This window comes from Mauremys reevesii, unplaced genomic scaffold (assembly GCF_016161935.1).
Source record: "Mauremys reevesii isolate NIE-2019 unplaced genomic scaffold, ASM1616193v1 Contig4, whole genome shotgun sequence".
Taxonomy (NCBI): Eukaryota; Metazoa; Chordata; order Testudines; family Geoemydidae; genus Mauremys; species Mauremys reevesii.
In genome coordinates, this window is record NW_024100851.1 from 594573 (window position 1) to 607722 (window position 13150).

Here is a 13150-nt window from a genome sequence, read left to right on the forward strand (position 1 = left end):
CTCCTGCCTAGTCTGGGCCCAATCCTTTCCCCTGCTTCGGTCTTTGTTACTTCCAGCAGACATCTTAGGTTTTCTCATGACTGGCAGGGGTTTTCTCATGACTGGCAGCCCCTTTGTCCTGCTTCACCCCCTTTTATAGCTTTGGCATAAGGCGGGAATCTTTTGTCTCTCCGGGCCCTCACCCTTCCTTCTAAACGGAAAAATACCAGATTTAAGATGGATTCCACTATCGTGGTCTCTGTAAGACCCCTACTTTCCATTCTTCCTGGGTTGGCCCACACGTACACTGGAAGGTTTGCAGGTCAATAAACCATTTACAACCAATTGTCAATGGGAGCCGTCAAGGTTTTAAACCGCCATTAGTGGCCCACGCTTTGCACAATTACAATAGGACCTCAGAGTTAGACTTCATATTTCCAGCTTCAGAGACAAGAATGAGACATGCATACAAATAGGAGGCATATATTCAGTAGGTTAGAACCTTTGTTATGATACCTTACAAGAGACCTTTTGCATCAAGCATATTCCACTTACATCATACTCACACTTATAAGCATCTTTTCATAAAACGTATGGAGTGCAACGTCACCGGGTGCCCTCCCTACCCTGCTTTCGCTGCTTCCTGATGGCACAGAATTGACAACAAAAGAGCCAGGCTAGGAGGCTTCTAAAACCGAGAGAGCTGTTCTATCGCGTCCACATCCTCTCAGGAGGTGTCAAACCCCCTCTCCGTTTCCATCCCCAAATCCTATCAGCTCAATGAGTTTTGTCCCTGGAAGAGCCTCGAGGGAGGCAGAAGAAGCAGAGAGGATTGCGTTGGGGGTAAATAAAACAGAGACGAGTTGTTCCTCTTGGGATTTTGGTGTGTTTCCCTGGTGATCCTGACGGAGGAACGGGAAGCATAATTCCATTTTTTTCAATGCCTCGGATTGGGTTCAGCTGGTGAACTCTCTGCTCTTGTTCTCACAGGGGAATGGAGACTGGACCGGTTTCCCAATTTGGACAGAAAGTGGCTTGCAAAGCCGAGGAGAGCCTGCTTCCTGCCTGCACCGAGTTGACAAACTGGGAAGCCAAAGCTGAGAGACCCGTGAGACGAAGTCAGAGTGCTATCCACTCACATGGAGGGGGAGCACAAGCCCTCCCTGGGTTTCTCTGCCCAAATTATAATCAGTTGAGTGATTTTCCTGGACGAGCCTCTAGGTAGGCAGAAGAAGAAGTGAAGAGGGTTGCGATGGGGTAAATGAAAGCCGAGGACTCTTCCTCTTGAGATGTCTTTGTCTTGCTCTTGTGATTCTGATGGATGAACCTAAAGCGTCATTTGAGCGTGTTTCAGGGCTTTTCCTCGGGCTCAGGTTGTGATGCTGAGCACAGGGGTTCCTTCACTCTCTCTGCTAGGACCCTCTGTAATAGGAACGAACCAGCTTTCGAAAGAGCCTAGTGGAGCTGAACGAAAACAGCAATAAACATCCAGGTTCACCTAGATTAATCTTTTGTCCCCAATTTTCTTGGGAAACAAAACAAAAACATGGTTTTCTTAAGAACTCAACACCCATTCAGGCTCCAAACTCTTTTGCAAGAGTTCCAGAAGGGCTCAACACCCTGAGTGCTGAGCTAGTTTGGGAAAAAAACCCAAACAAGGCCGGTACCGATTGTGAGTGCTGGCTGCTTGACTCTGTGGCCCACCGTGCGGGAGTTTGAGGTTCTCATTAAGCTAAGTGTCTCTATTCTGCCTCTGTCCTAGTGTCCATCTAATAAGTGAGGGGGGAGATTAGAACACCTCAGAAGGCACAGGGTTGTAGGAAACCTGAAACTTTAGATGAGGGTGATGGTGTCTAAAAACCAGATGTGATGTAGGTGTTGAACGAGAGATGCTGTCTTGGTCTCCTTGAGCGGCTCATACAATATTGAAGAAAAGGAGGGTTGAGAGAGCTGCTTTTGTCCCAGCGTCAGGATGGCCGAGTGGTCTAAGGCGCCAGACTCAAGGCTCTGTCTTTCCCACAACTGGGGCTTCTGGTCTCCTGTAGGAGGCGTGGGTTCAAATCCCACTTCTGACACAGCCTCTTGATTCCACCTCAAGAGGTGGCCTGGTTTCAATTGCCCTTGTAACATATTGGAAGAGCCCTTGTTTAGGAGCTTTCTTAGAGTAGCGGCAAGAGAAGTTAGAGGGAATTGTAAATACCTTCGGAATCCATGCGCTCAAGGCACCTAGTTGAGTAAATTCCAGTTTATTCCCCACCAGAAAGTTGGCATTGCTTGATCTTGGGCAGGTATGGATGTCAAACATACACAGGTGGAGGAAGAGGGGAGCAGTACAGTAGACACTGATAAAGAGAAGGTAAGACTCTTAGTCTCAGGGTTTGGGCTTGAGCCCTAAACTGGGTGCTCTACGTACTCTGGTTTGGCTGCTTCATGAGGGCACAGAATTGACAACATAGGGAGCAGAGACAGGAGGCAGCTACAACCAAGAGCCCTGTTAGATTGTGTCAACATCCTATCAGGAGGTCTCAAAGCCTCTCTCTCCGTTTGTATCTCAGAAATTCTATCCGCTCCAGGATCTTTCTCCATCAAAGAGCCGCTAGGTAGGCAGAAGAAGAGGTGGAGAGGGTTGCGATGGAGGTAACTAAAGCAGAGAAGAATTGTTCCTCTTGGGATTTTTTGTGTTTCTCTTGTGATCCTGACGGAGGAACCGGAAGCATCATTTGATTTTTTTCTGGCTACTTTCTGTCCAACAGATTAAGTTGGTCCATTGTCCATTCCCCTCAGGGGTTAAGAGCTGGAACCCCTGTGCTCAGGGTCACAACCTTAGCCCAACCGAAGGCACTTTGAAACAAACTCAAATGATGCTTCAGCTTCCTCCCTCAGCATCTCAAGACCAACACAAAGAAAACTCCCAAGGAACGGGGCTCTGAGCATTGCCAGGTTGTGAGTTCCGTGCCCTCAGGAAGCAGCCAAAATGCTCGAACCCCCACCCGCTTCTCTTGGACCGCTGGCAACATGGTGTTTGCACAGGAGCCGCAAGCCCGTCTTTCCTGTCTTTGTCTATCCTGGCCCCTTCCCCCCAGATGCTTTCATCGGACGCTGCAGGGACCTAAGGACCTGCAGGTTCCCGCACCCACCTCCTAAAGCAAACAGTCCTTCCCTTCTCTGACATTCCTGGAGCCGCACATCCTTAGAGGAGTTTTACCCCAGGGGGTTCTGATTCCCTGCGAAAAGATGTGTCTGGCGGCCGGCGGGGAACTGTCTTCTCTGCCCCCTCTTTGGGCGCTGAGAAGCTTTTTCTGAGCAACAGCACCTCCTCCTGGTGGGAGAATCCTAAATTCCACCCTCCCACCCAGGTTTCTCTGAGCAGCTGCTAGATGAACCCCACTTCTCTGGTCTAGACACCAGCATCTAACTAGCCTTGGAACGGGCCCTGTTTGCTAGCTGGAGAGCGAAGGAACCAGGAAAGAAGGCAAATGTCAGGAAACGAATCTCAGCACGCAAAGAAACTTCCTTCGCTCTTCTTTTGCACTGTCTGTGCCTTTGTGAGCCCTTGATGCCTAGCCCGACTAGCTCAGTAGGTAGAACATGAGACTCTTAATCTCAGGGTCGTGGGTTCGAGCCCCACGTTGGGCATTTGATCTTGCACTCTTCGACATCACTCTCTCCCTTAGAGTCTCAGAGCATAACGGAATCCACTCTTTGTCCTCTCAACCAGCTGAGGCGGTCTCGGACCTTTAGTACATCATGAAGACAAGACACATTGACAATTCCATGGTCCTAAGAGAGTTGAGTCTCTTCTAGCCCAGGCAAGAGAGGGAAAAAATAACCTTTCAGAAGCTGATTGCCCCCCACCCCCTGAGCAGCCATCTAGAGCTTCTCTACTTATTTCTATATCTTCGCCAGCGCTCAGTAGTTGAGATAACTGCTTCTTTCTCAAATCCTCCACCAGCCCTCTTCATTGGGATGGAGATTGCTTAAGGCTGACGATTCCACCACATCTTATTCATCCCTCGTACATTTCTGTAAGCCCATGGAGAGTAAAACAAGATAGCAATAAAACTGTTTTTTTTTTTAAAAAAAAGACGTGGCCTCAATGAATAACAATACTGGAAATTGTTTTAATATGTTTTCTGTGTCTTTTTCATATCAGTGCTAAAAATAGGAAGGGAACCGTAAGGAAACGAAGAACTCAGAGCTTGTGTTAACCTCCTTTGAAGACGAACGAATGGCCTCAGTTGGACAGAAAGTAGGACTAGAAAGTTATGCCCAACCCCCCAAATGTCATCTCCCTGGTGGTCTAGTGGTTAGGATTTGGCGCTTTCACCGCCACGGCCCGGGTTCGATTCCCGGTCAGGGAGTTACCCTTTTCAACAAAAGTCTACCTTGCCTTCCTCACTTGGAGTTCAAGCGGAAGAATGCAACTTCCTGGCCTCCTTCAGAATGCTTGGAAACTCTTTAGAGGCCATGGGAAAGCAAAGCTTCCACCTACTACAATATGGCTATCTGCCCTTAAAGCCCAGCCTCTGCACCCTTTTACACAAATACACTTACTTGTGCAAACAATTTAGTTCTTCCTTCTTACCGAGCCTAACCTAAATTAGAACAACATTGCACTTTGACCCAAGATCTTTTTCTTTTCTTTTCACTTTTCTTGGTGAAACCAAACCAAACCAAACAATCATTTTGGGTCCACCAAAATATTTCACTAAATATAATATTCATCCCAAAACCTTTCACCCAGCGCTATATACAAGTCTTTGGAAGTAACCACCCCGGAGAAAGATCATTAAGCTTTTCCATTCCTAAGATCTAGCCGCTGAAGGCTTCTGAGCATGGGCTATGGGCCTTTCACCTCTAGGCCAGTGGTTACCCTCTTGCTCAGGTGGCTACTGATGAAAGGCAACGTGGTTTAGTGGCAGATCCATTTCAGCCTCCCTCTTCCAATGTCTACAAGAGGGTGTTTTTCGCATTGCATCTAAGAATCAAATCAATTCTCTTGAAACCTCAACCTGGAATCAAGGTGATTGTAGGTCAAGGAAGGAAGGTTTTGTTCATCCTGTTCTAGTAAATGCTCAAAGTTGCGATGCTTCTTGGAGCTTCCAGACACATTGGCCAGAATTTTCAGAAGGTCTCACACCCACCGCTAGGGCCAGATTTGCAGAAGAACTAGGCTCCCAGTTAGGCACTAAAATCTTTAGCCAGATTGTCAAAAAGGCTCAACCTATTTTTCCAAAAGATGAGTTATTTTGGAAAAAAGCTTGTAAAGATTGTGGGTGCTGGTTACTTGTCTATGTGGCCCACACTGCTGGAGTTGGAGGTTCACCATTGTTTTCTCAGAATGCGGTGTCCGTAGTCTGCCTCAGTTCTGGTGTCCATCTTTTAGTCTCCTAATAAATCAGCAGGGAGACTAAAACAACATCGGACTCACAGGGCTCCCGGAAACCTGCCAATTTGGCTCACGGTGAAGGTGTATACAAATCATCTGTGCTGTAGAAGGGCTCTGGGAGTTGAAAGAGTTGTGAATTTAACCCTCTAGGTTTCGGGCCTAATCTGAAACTGTTTCAAAACCAATTCCTTAAATAGACCATAGTTTGAAGCATCAGCAATAGGCATCTTACTGAATATATCCAGAGCTTTCCCAGCCAATTTGGCAACCAAAGTTGTCATCTTCCCTTTCCCGAATAAGCACTTTGTCTGTCCTCCGGGCAACACGCTTAAAAATCACTACCAGTGTCTCAAAGCAATCAGCTGTGCACATATCCTGCTCGACTATGCCACTGTGATGGGTTCGGTCACAGAGATCCCCTTGGGACTGAAATGACTTCCGAGCCCATTTTCCCTGCCAGCTTGGGACTCCAGAACCCTGCCTTGTTGAGCCAGACACCCTAGCCTGCTGCAACACAGACCCAGGCTCTGGGCCACACCCCCAAAGCTGCAGACTTTAACTCAAAACAGCTCAGCACCTGTCTCCAGCACCCAGCTCCCAGTGGGATCTAAAACCCCAAATAAATCCCTTGTACTCTCTATAAAGCTTATACAGGGTAAATTCCTAGATTCTTCACCCTCTAGATCACTGATAGAGAGAGATGCACAGCTGTTTGCTCCCCCAGGGATTAATCACTTCCTCTGGGTTTATTAATAAACAAAAGTCATTTTTATTAAGGCTAAAAAGTAGGAGTTAAGTGATTTCAAGTAATAACAGACAGAACAAAGGAAGTCACCAAGCAAACTAAAACAAAACACGCAAGCCTAAGCCTAATACATTAAGAAACTGATTCCAGGGAATAGCTCACCCTCAGAGGTGTTCCAATCAGCTTCTTTCACAGACTAGACTCCTGCCTAGTCTGGGCCCAATCCTTTCCCCTGCTTCGGTCTTTGTTACTTCCAGCAGACATCTTAGGTTTTCTCATGACTGGCAGGGTTTTCTCATGACTGGCAGCCCCTTTGTCCTGCTTCACCCCTTTTATAGCTTTGGCATAAGGCGGGAATCTTTTGTCTCTCAGGGTCCTCACCTTTCCTTCTAAATGGAAAAATACCAGATTTAAGATGGAGTCCACTATCGTGGTCTCTGTAAGACCCCCTTGTTTCCATTCTTCCTGGGTTGGCCCACACGTACACTGGAAGGTTTGCAGGTCAATAAACCATTTACAACCAATTGTCAATGGGAGCCGTCAAGGTTTTAAACCGCCATTAGTGGCCCACGCTTTGCACAATTACAATAGGACCTCAGAGTTAGACTTCATATTTCCAGCTTCAGAGACAAGAATGAGACATGCATACAAATAAGAGGCATATATTCAGTAGGTTAGAACCTTTGTTATGATACCTTACAAGAGACCTTTTGCATCAAGCATATTCCACTTACATCATACTCACACTTATAAGCATCTTTTCATAAAACGTATGGAGTGCAACGTCACCGGGTGCCCTACCTACCCTGCTTTCGCTGCTTCCTGATGGCACAGAATTGACAACAAAAGAGCCAGGCTAGGAGGCTTCTAAAACCGAGAGAGCTGTTCTATCGCGTCCACATCCTCTCAGGAGGTGTCAAACCCCCTCTCTCCGTTTCCATCCCCCAAATCCTATCAGCTCAATGAGTTTTGTCCCTGGAAGAGCCTCGAGGGAGGCAGAAGAAGCAGAGAGGAGTGCGGTGGGGTAAATAAAACAGAGACGAGTTGTTCCTCTTGGGATTTTGGTGTGTTTCCTGGTGATCCGGACGGAGGAACGGGAAGCATAATTCCATTTTTTTCAATGCCTCGGATTGGGTTCAGCTGGTGAACTCTCTGCTCTTGTTCTCACAGGGGAATGGAGACTGGACCGGTTTCCCAATTTGGACAGAAAGTGGCTTGCAAAGCCGAGGAGAGCCTGCTTCCTGCCTGCACCGAGTTGACAAACTGGGGAAGCCAAAGCTGAGAGACCCCGTAGACGAAGTCAGAGTGCTATCCACTCACATGGAGGGGGAGCACAAGCCCTCCCTGGGTTTCTCTGCCCAAATTATAATCAGTTGAGTGATTTTCCTGGACGAGCCTCTAGGTAGGCAGAAGAAGAAGTGAAGAGGGTTGCGATGGGGTAAATGAAAGCCGAGGACTCTTCCTCTTGAGATGTCTTTGTCTTGCTCTTGTGATTCTGATGGATGAACCTAAAGCGTCATTTGAGCGTGTTTCAGTGCTTTCCTCGGGCTCAGGTTGTGATGCTGAGCACAGGGTTCCTTCACTCTCTCTGCTTGGACCCTCTGTAATAGGAACGAACCAGCTTTCGAAAGAGCCTAGTGGAGCTGAACGAAAACAGCAGTAAACATCCAGGTTCACCCTAGATTAATCTTTTGTCCCCAATTTTCTTGGGGAAACAAAACAAAAACAAGGTTTTCTTAAGAACTCAACACCCATTCAGGCTCCAAACTCTTTTGCAAGATTTCCAGAAGGGCTCAACACCCTGAGTGCTGAGCTAGTTTGGGAAAAAAACCCAAACAAGGCCGGTACCGATTGTGAGTGCTGGCTGCTTGACTCTGTGGCCCACCGTGCGGGAGTTTGAGGTTCTCATTAAGCTAAGTGTCTCTATTCTGCCTCTGTCCTAGTGTCCATCTAATAAGTGAGGGGGGAGATTAGAACACCTCAGAAGGCACAGGGTTGTAGGAAACCTGAAACTTTAGATGAGGGTGATGGTGTCTAAAAACCAGATGTGATGTAGGTGCTGAAAGAGAGATGCTGTCTTGGCCTCCTTGAGCGGCTCATACAATATTGAAGAAAGGGAGGGTTGAGAGGGCTACTTTTATCCCAGTGTCAGGATGGCCGAGTGGTCTAAGGCGCCAGACTCAAGGCTCTGTCTTTCTCACAATTGGGGCTTCTGGTCTACCGCAGCAGGTGTTGGTTCAAATCCCACTCCTAACACGATCTCTTGATTCCACCTCAAGAGGTGGCCTGGTTTCAATTGCCCTTATAACATTGGAAGAGCGCTTGTTCAGGAGCTCTCTTAGAGTAGTGGCCAGAGAAGTTAGAGGGAATTGTAAATACCTTCAGAATCCATGCACTAAAGGCACCTAGTTGGGTAAATTCCAGTTTATTCCCCACCAGAAAGTTGGCATTGCTTGGTGTTGGGCAGGTATGGATGTCAAATGTACAGGTGGAGGAAGAAGGGAGCAGTACAGTAGACGCTGATAAAGGGAAGGTAAGACTCTTAGTCTCAGGGTTTGGGCTTGAGCCCTAAACTGGGTGCTCTAGGTACTCTGGTTTGGCTGCTTCAGGAGGGCACAGAATTGACAACATAGGGAGCAGAGATAGGAGGCAGCTACAACCAAGAGCCCTGTTAGATTGTGTCAACTCCTATCAGGAGGTCTCAAAGCCTCTCTCTCAGTTTGTATCTCAGAAATTCTATCCGCTCCAGGATCTTTCTCCATCAAAGAGCCGCTAGGTAGGCAGAAGAAGAAGTGGAGAGGATTGCGATGGAGGTAACTAAAGCAGAGAAGAATTGTTCCTCTTGGGATTTTTTGTGTTTCTCTTGTGATCCTGACGGAGGAACCGGAAGCATCATTTCATTTTTTTCAGGCTACTTTCTGTCCAACAGATTAAGTTGGTCTATTGCCCATTCCCCTCAGGGGTTAAGAGCTGGAACCCCTGTGCTCAGGGTCACAACCTTAGCCCAACCGAAGGCACTGAAACAAACTCAAATGATGCTTCAGCTTCCTCCTCAGCATCACAAGACCAACACAAAGAAAACTCCCAAGGAACGGGGCTCTGAGCATTGCCAGGTTGTGGGTTCCGTGCCCTCAGGAAGCAGCCAAAATGCTCGAACCCCCACCCGCTTCTCTTGGACCGCTGGCAACATGGTGTTTGCACAGGAGCAAGCCCGTCTTTCCTGTCTTTGTCTATCCTGGCCCCTTCCCCCCAAATGCTTTCATCGGACGCGGGAGGGACCTAAGGACCTGCAGGGTCCCGCACCCACCTCCTAAAGCAAACAGTCCTTCCCTTCTCTGACATTCCTGGAGCCGCACATCCATGGAAGAGTTTTACCCCAGGGGGTTCTGATTCCCTGCGAAAGATGTGTCTGGCGGCCGGCGGGAACTGTCTTCTCTGCCCCTCTTTGGGCGCTGAGAAGCTTTTTCTGAGAAACAGCACCTCCTCCTGGTGGGAGAATCCTAAATTCCACCCTCCCACCCAGGTTTCTCTGAGCAGCTGCTAGATGATTTTCCCACTTCTCTGGTCTAGACACCAGCATCTAACTAGCCTTGGAACGGGCCCTGTTTGCTAGCTGGAGCGAAGGAACCAGGAAAGCAGGCAAATGTCAGTAAACGAATCACAGCACGCAAACAAACTTCCTTCGCTCTTCATTTGCACTGTCTGTCCCTTTGCTAACCCTTGAGGCCTAGCCAGCGTAGCTCAGTCGGTAGACCATGAGACTCTTAATCTCAGGGTCGTGGGTTCGAGCCCCACGTTGGGCATTTGATCTTGCACTCTTCGACATCACTCTCTCCCTTAGAGTCTCAGAGCATAACGGAATCCACTCTTTGTCCTCTCAACCAGCTGAGGCGGTCTCGGACCTTTAGTACATCATGAAGACAAGACACATTGACAATTCCATGGTCCTAAGAGAGTTGAGTCTCTTCTAGCCCAGGCAAGAGAGGGAAAAAATAACCTTTCAGAAGCTGATTGCCCCCCACCCCCTGAGCAGCCATCTAGAGCTTCTCTACTTATTTCTATATCTTCGCCAGCGCTCAGTAGTTGAGATAACTGCTTCTTTCTCAAATCCTCCACCAGCCCTCTTCATTGGGATGGAGATTGCTTAAGGCTGACGATTCCACCACATCTTATTCATCCCTCATACATTTCTGTAAGCCCATGGAGAGTAAAACAAGATAGCAACAAAACTGTTTTTTTTTAAAAAAAGACATGGCCTCAATGTATAACAATACTGGAAATTGTCTTAATATGTTTTCTGTTTCTTTTTCATATCAGTGCTAAAAATAGGAAGGGAACCGTAAGGAAACGAAGAGCTCAGAGCTTGTGTTAACCTCCTTTGAAGACGAACGAATGGCCTCAGTTGGACAGAAAGTAGGCCTAGAAAGTTATGCCCAACCCCCCAACTGTCATCTCCTGGTGGTCTAGTGGTTAGGATTTGGCGCTTTCACCGCCGCGGCCCGGGTTCGATTCCCGGTCAGGGAGTTATCCTCTTCAACAAAAGTCTACCTTGCCTTCCTCGCTTGGAGTTCAACCAGAAGAATGCAACTTCCTGGCCTCCTTCAGAATGCTTGGAAACTCTTTAGAGGCCATGGGGAAAGCAAAGCTTCCAACTACTACAATATGGCTATCTGCCCCTTAAAGCCCAGCCTCTGCACCCTTTTACACAAATACACTTACTTGTGCAAACAATTTAGTTCTTCCTTCTTACCAAGCCTAACCTAAATTAGAACAACATTGCACTTTGACCCAAGATCTTTTTCTTTTCTTTTCACTTTTCTTGGTGAAACCAAACCAAACCAAACAATCATTTTGGGTCCACCAAAATATTTCACTAAATATAATATTCATCCAAAACCTTTCACCCAGCGCTATATTCAAGTCTTTGGAAGTAACACCCGGAGAAAGATCATTAAGCTTTTCCATTCCTAAGATCTAGCCGCTGAAGGCTTCTGAGCATGGGCTATGGGCCTTTCACCTCTAGGCCAGTGGTTACCCTCTTGCTCAGGTGGCTACTGATGAAAGGCAACGTGGTTTAGTGGCAGATCCATTTCAGCCTCCCTCTTCCAATGTCTACAGGAGGGTGTTTGTTTCGCAGTGCATCTAAGAATCAAATCAATTCTCTTGAAACCTCAACCTGGAATCAAGGTGATTGTAGGTCAAGGAAGGAAGGTTTTGTTCATCCTGTTCTAGTAAATGCTCAAAGTTGCGATGCTTCTTGGAGCTTCCAGACACATTGGCCAGAATTTTCAGAAGGTCTCACACCCACCGCTAGGGCCAGATTTGCAGAAGAACTAGGCTCCCAGTTAGGCACTAAAATCTTTAGCCAGATTGTCAAAAGGCTCAACCTATTTTTCCAAAAGATGAGTTATTTTGGAAAAAGCTTGTAAAGATTGTGGGTGCTGGTTACTTGTCTATGTGGCCCACACTGCTGGAGTTGGAGGTTCACCATTGTTTTCTCAGAATGCGGTGTCCGTAGTCTGCCTCAGTTCTGGTGTCCATCTTTATTCTCCTAATAAATCAGCAGGAGACTAAAACAACATCGGACTCACAGGGCTCCCGGAAACCTGCCAATTTGGCTCACGGTGAAGGTGTATACAAATCATCTGTGCTGTAGAAGGGCTCTGGGAGTTGAAATAGTTGTGAATTTAACCTCTAGGTTTCGGGCCTAATCTGAAACTGTTTCAAAACCAATTCCTTAAATAGACCATAGTTTGAAGCATCAGCAATAGGCATCTTACTGAATATATCCAGAGCTTTCCCAGCCAATTTGGCAACCAAAGTTGTCATCTTCCCTTTCCCGAATAAGCACTTTGTCTGTCCTCCGGGCAACACGCTTAAAAATCACTACCAGTGTCTCAAAGCAATCAGCTGTGCACATATCCTGCTCGACTACGCCACTGTGATGGGTTCGGTCACAGAGATCCCCTTGGGACTGAAATTACTTCGAGCCCGTTTTCCCTGCCAGCTTGGGACTCCAGAACCCTGCCTTGTTGAGCCAGACACCCTAGCCTGCTGCAACACAGACCCAGGCTCTGGGCCACACTCCCAAAGCTGCAGACTTTAACTCAAAACAGCTCAGCACCTGTCTCCAGCACCCAGCTCCCAGTGGGATCCAAAACCCCAAATAAATCCCTTGTACTCTCTATAAAGCTTATACAGGGTAAATTCCTAAATTCTTCACCCTCTAGATCACTGATAGAGAGAGATGCACAGCTGTTTGCTCCCCCAGGGATTAATCACTTCCTCTGGGTTTATTAATAAACAAAAGTCATTTTTATTAAGGTTAAAAGTAGGAGTGAAGTGATTTCAAGTAATAACAGACAGAACAAAGGAAGTCACCAAGCAAACTAAAACAAAACACGCAAGCCTAAGCCTAATACATTAAGAAACTGATTCCAGGGAATAGCTCACCCTCAGAGGTGTTCCAATCAGCTTCTTTCACAGACTAGACTCCTGCCTAGTCTGGGCCCAATCCTTTCCCCTGCTTCGGTCTTTGTTACTTCCAGCAGACATCTTAGGTTTTCTCATGACTGGCAGGGGTTTTCTCATGACTGGCAGCCCCTTTGTCCTGCTTCACCCCCTTTTATAGCTTTGGCATAAGGCGGGAATCTTTTGTCTCTGGGTCCTCACCCTTCCTTCTAAACGGAAAAATACCAGATTTAAGATGGATTCCACTATCGTGGTCTCTGTAAGACCCCCTAGTTTCCATTCTTCCTGGGTTGGCCCACACGTACACAGGAAGGTTTGCAGGTCAATAAACCATTTACAACCAATTGTCAATGGGAGCCGTCAAGGTTTTAAACCGCCATTAGTGGCCCACGCTTTGCACAATTACAATAGGACCTCAGAGTTAGACTTCATATTTCCAGCTTCAGAGACAAGAATGAGACATGCATACAAATAAGAGGCATATATTCAGTAGGTTAGAACCTTTGTTATGATACCTTACAAGAGACCTTTTGCATCAAGCATATTCCACTTACATCATACTCACA

At 47.1% G+C, this 13150-nt stretch overlaps 5 non-coding genes across 5 annotated transcripts; all 5 read left to right on the top strand.

Moving 5' to 3' along the window:
- The first annotated feature begins 1945 nt into the window (after positions 1-1945).
- Positions 1946-2054, top strand: TRNAL-CAA. The gene is made up of 2 exons: positions 1946-1983; positions 2009-2054. It is a non-coding gene; the product is annotated as a tRNA-Leu (tRNA).
- A 1488-nt stretch (positions 2055-3542) lies between these two features.
- Positions 3543-3615, top strand: TRNAK-CUU. Its single transcript has one exon. It is a non-coding gene; the product is annotated as a tRNA-Lys (tRNA).
- Positions 3616-4268: 653 nt separating this feature from the next.
- TRNAE-UUC lies at positions 4269-4340 on the top strand. The gene has a single exon. It is a non-coding gene; the product is annotated as a tRNA-Glu (tRNA).
- Positions 4341-9838: 5498 nt separating this feature from the next.
- On the top strand, positions 9839-9916 carry TRNAK-CUU. The gene has a single exon. It is a non-coding gene; the product is annotated as a tRNA-Lys (tRNA).
- A 648-nt stretch (positions 9917-10564) lies between these two features.
- On the top strand, positions 10565-10637 carry TRNAE-UUC. The gene has a single exon. It is a non-coding gene; the product is annotated as a tRNA-Glu (tRNA).
- The last annotated feature ends 2513 nt before the right edge of the window (positions 10638-13150 follow it).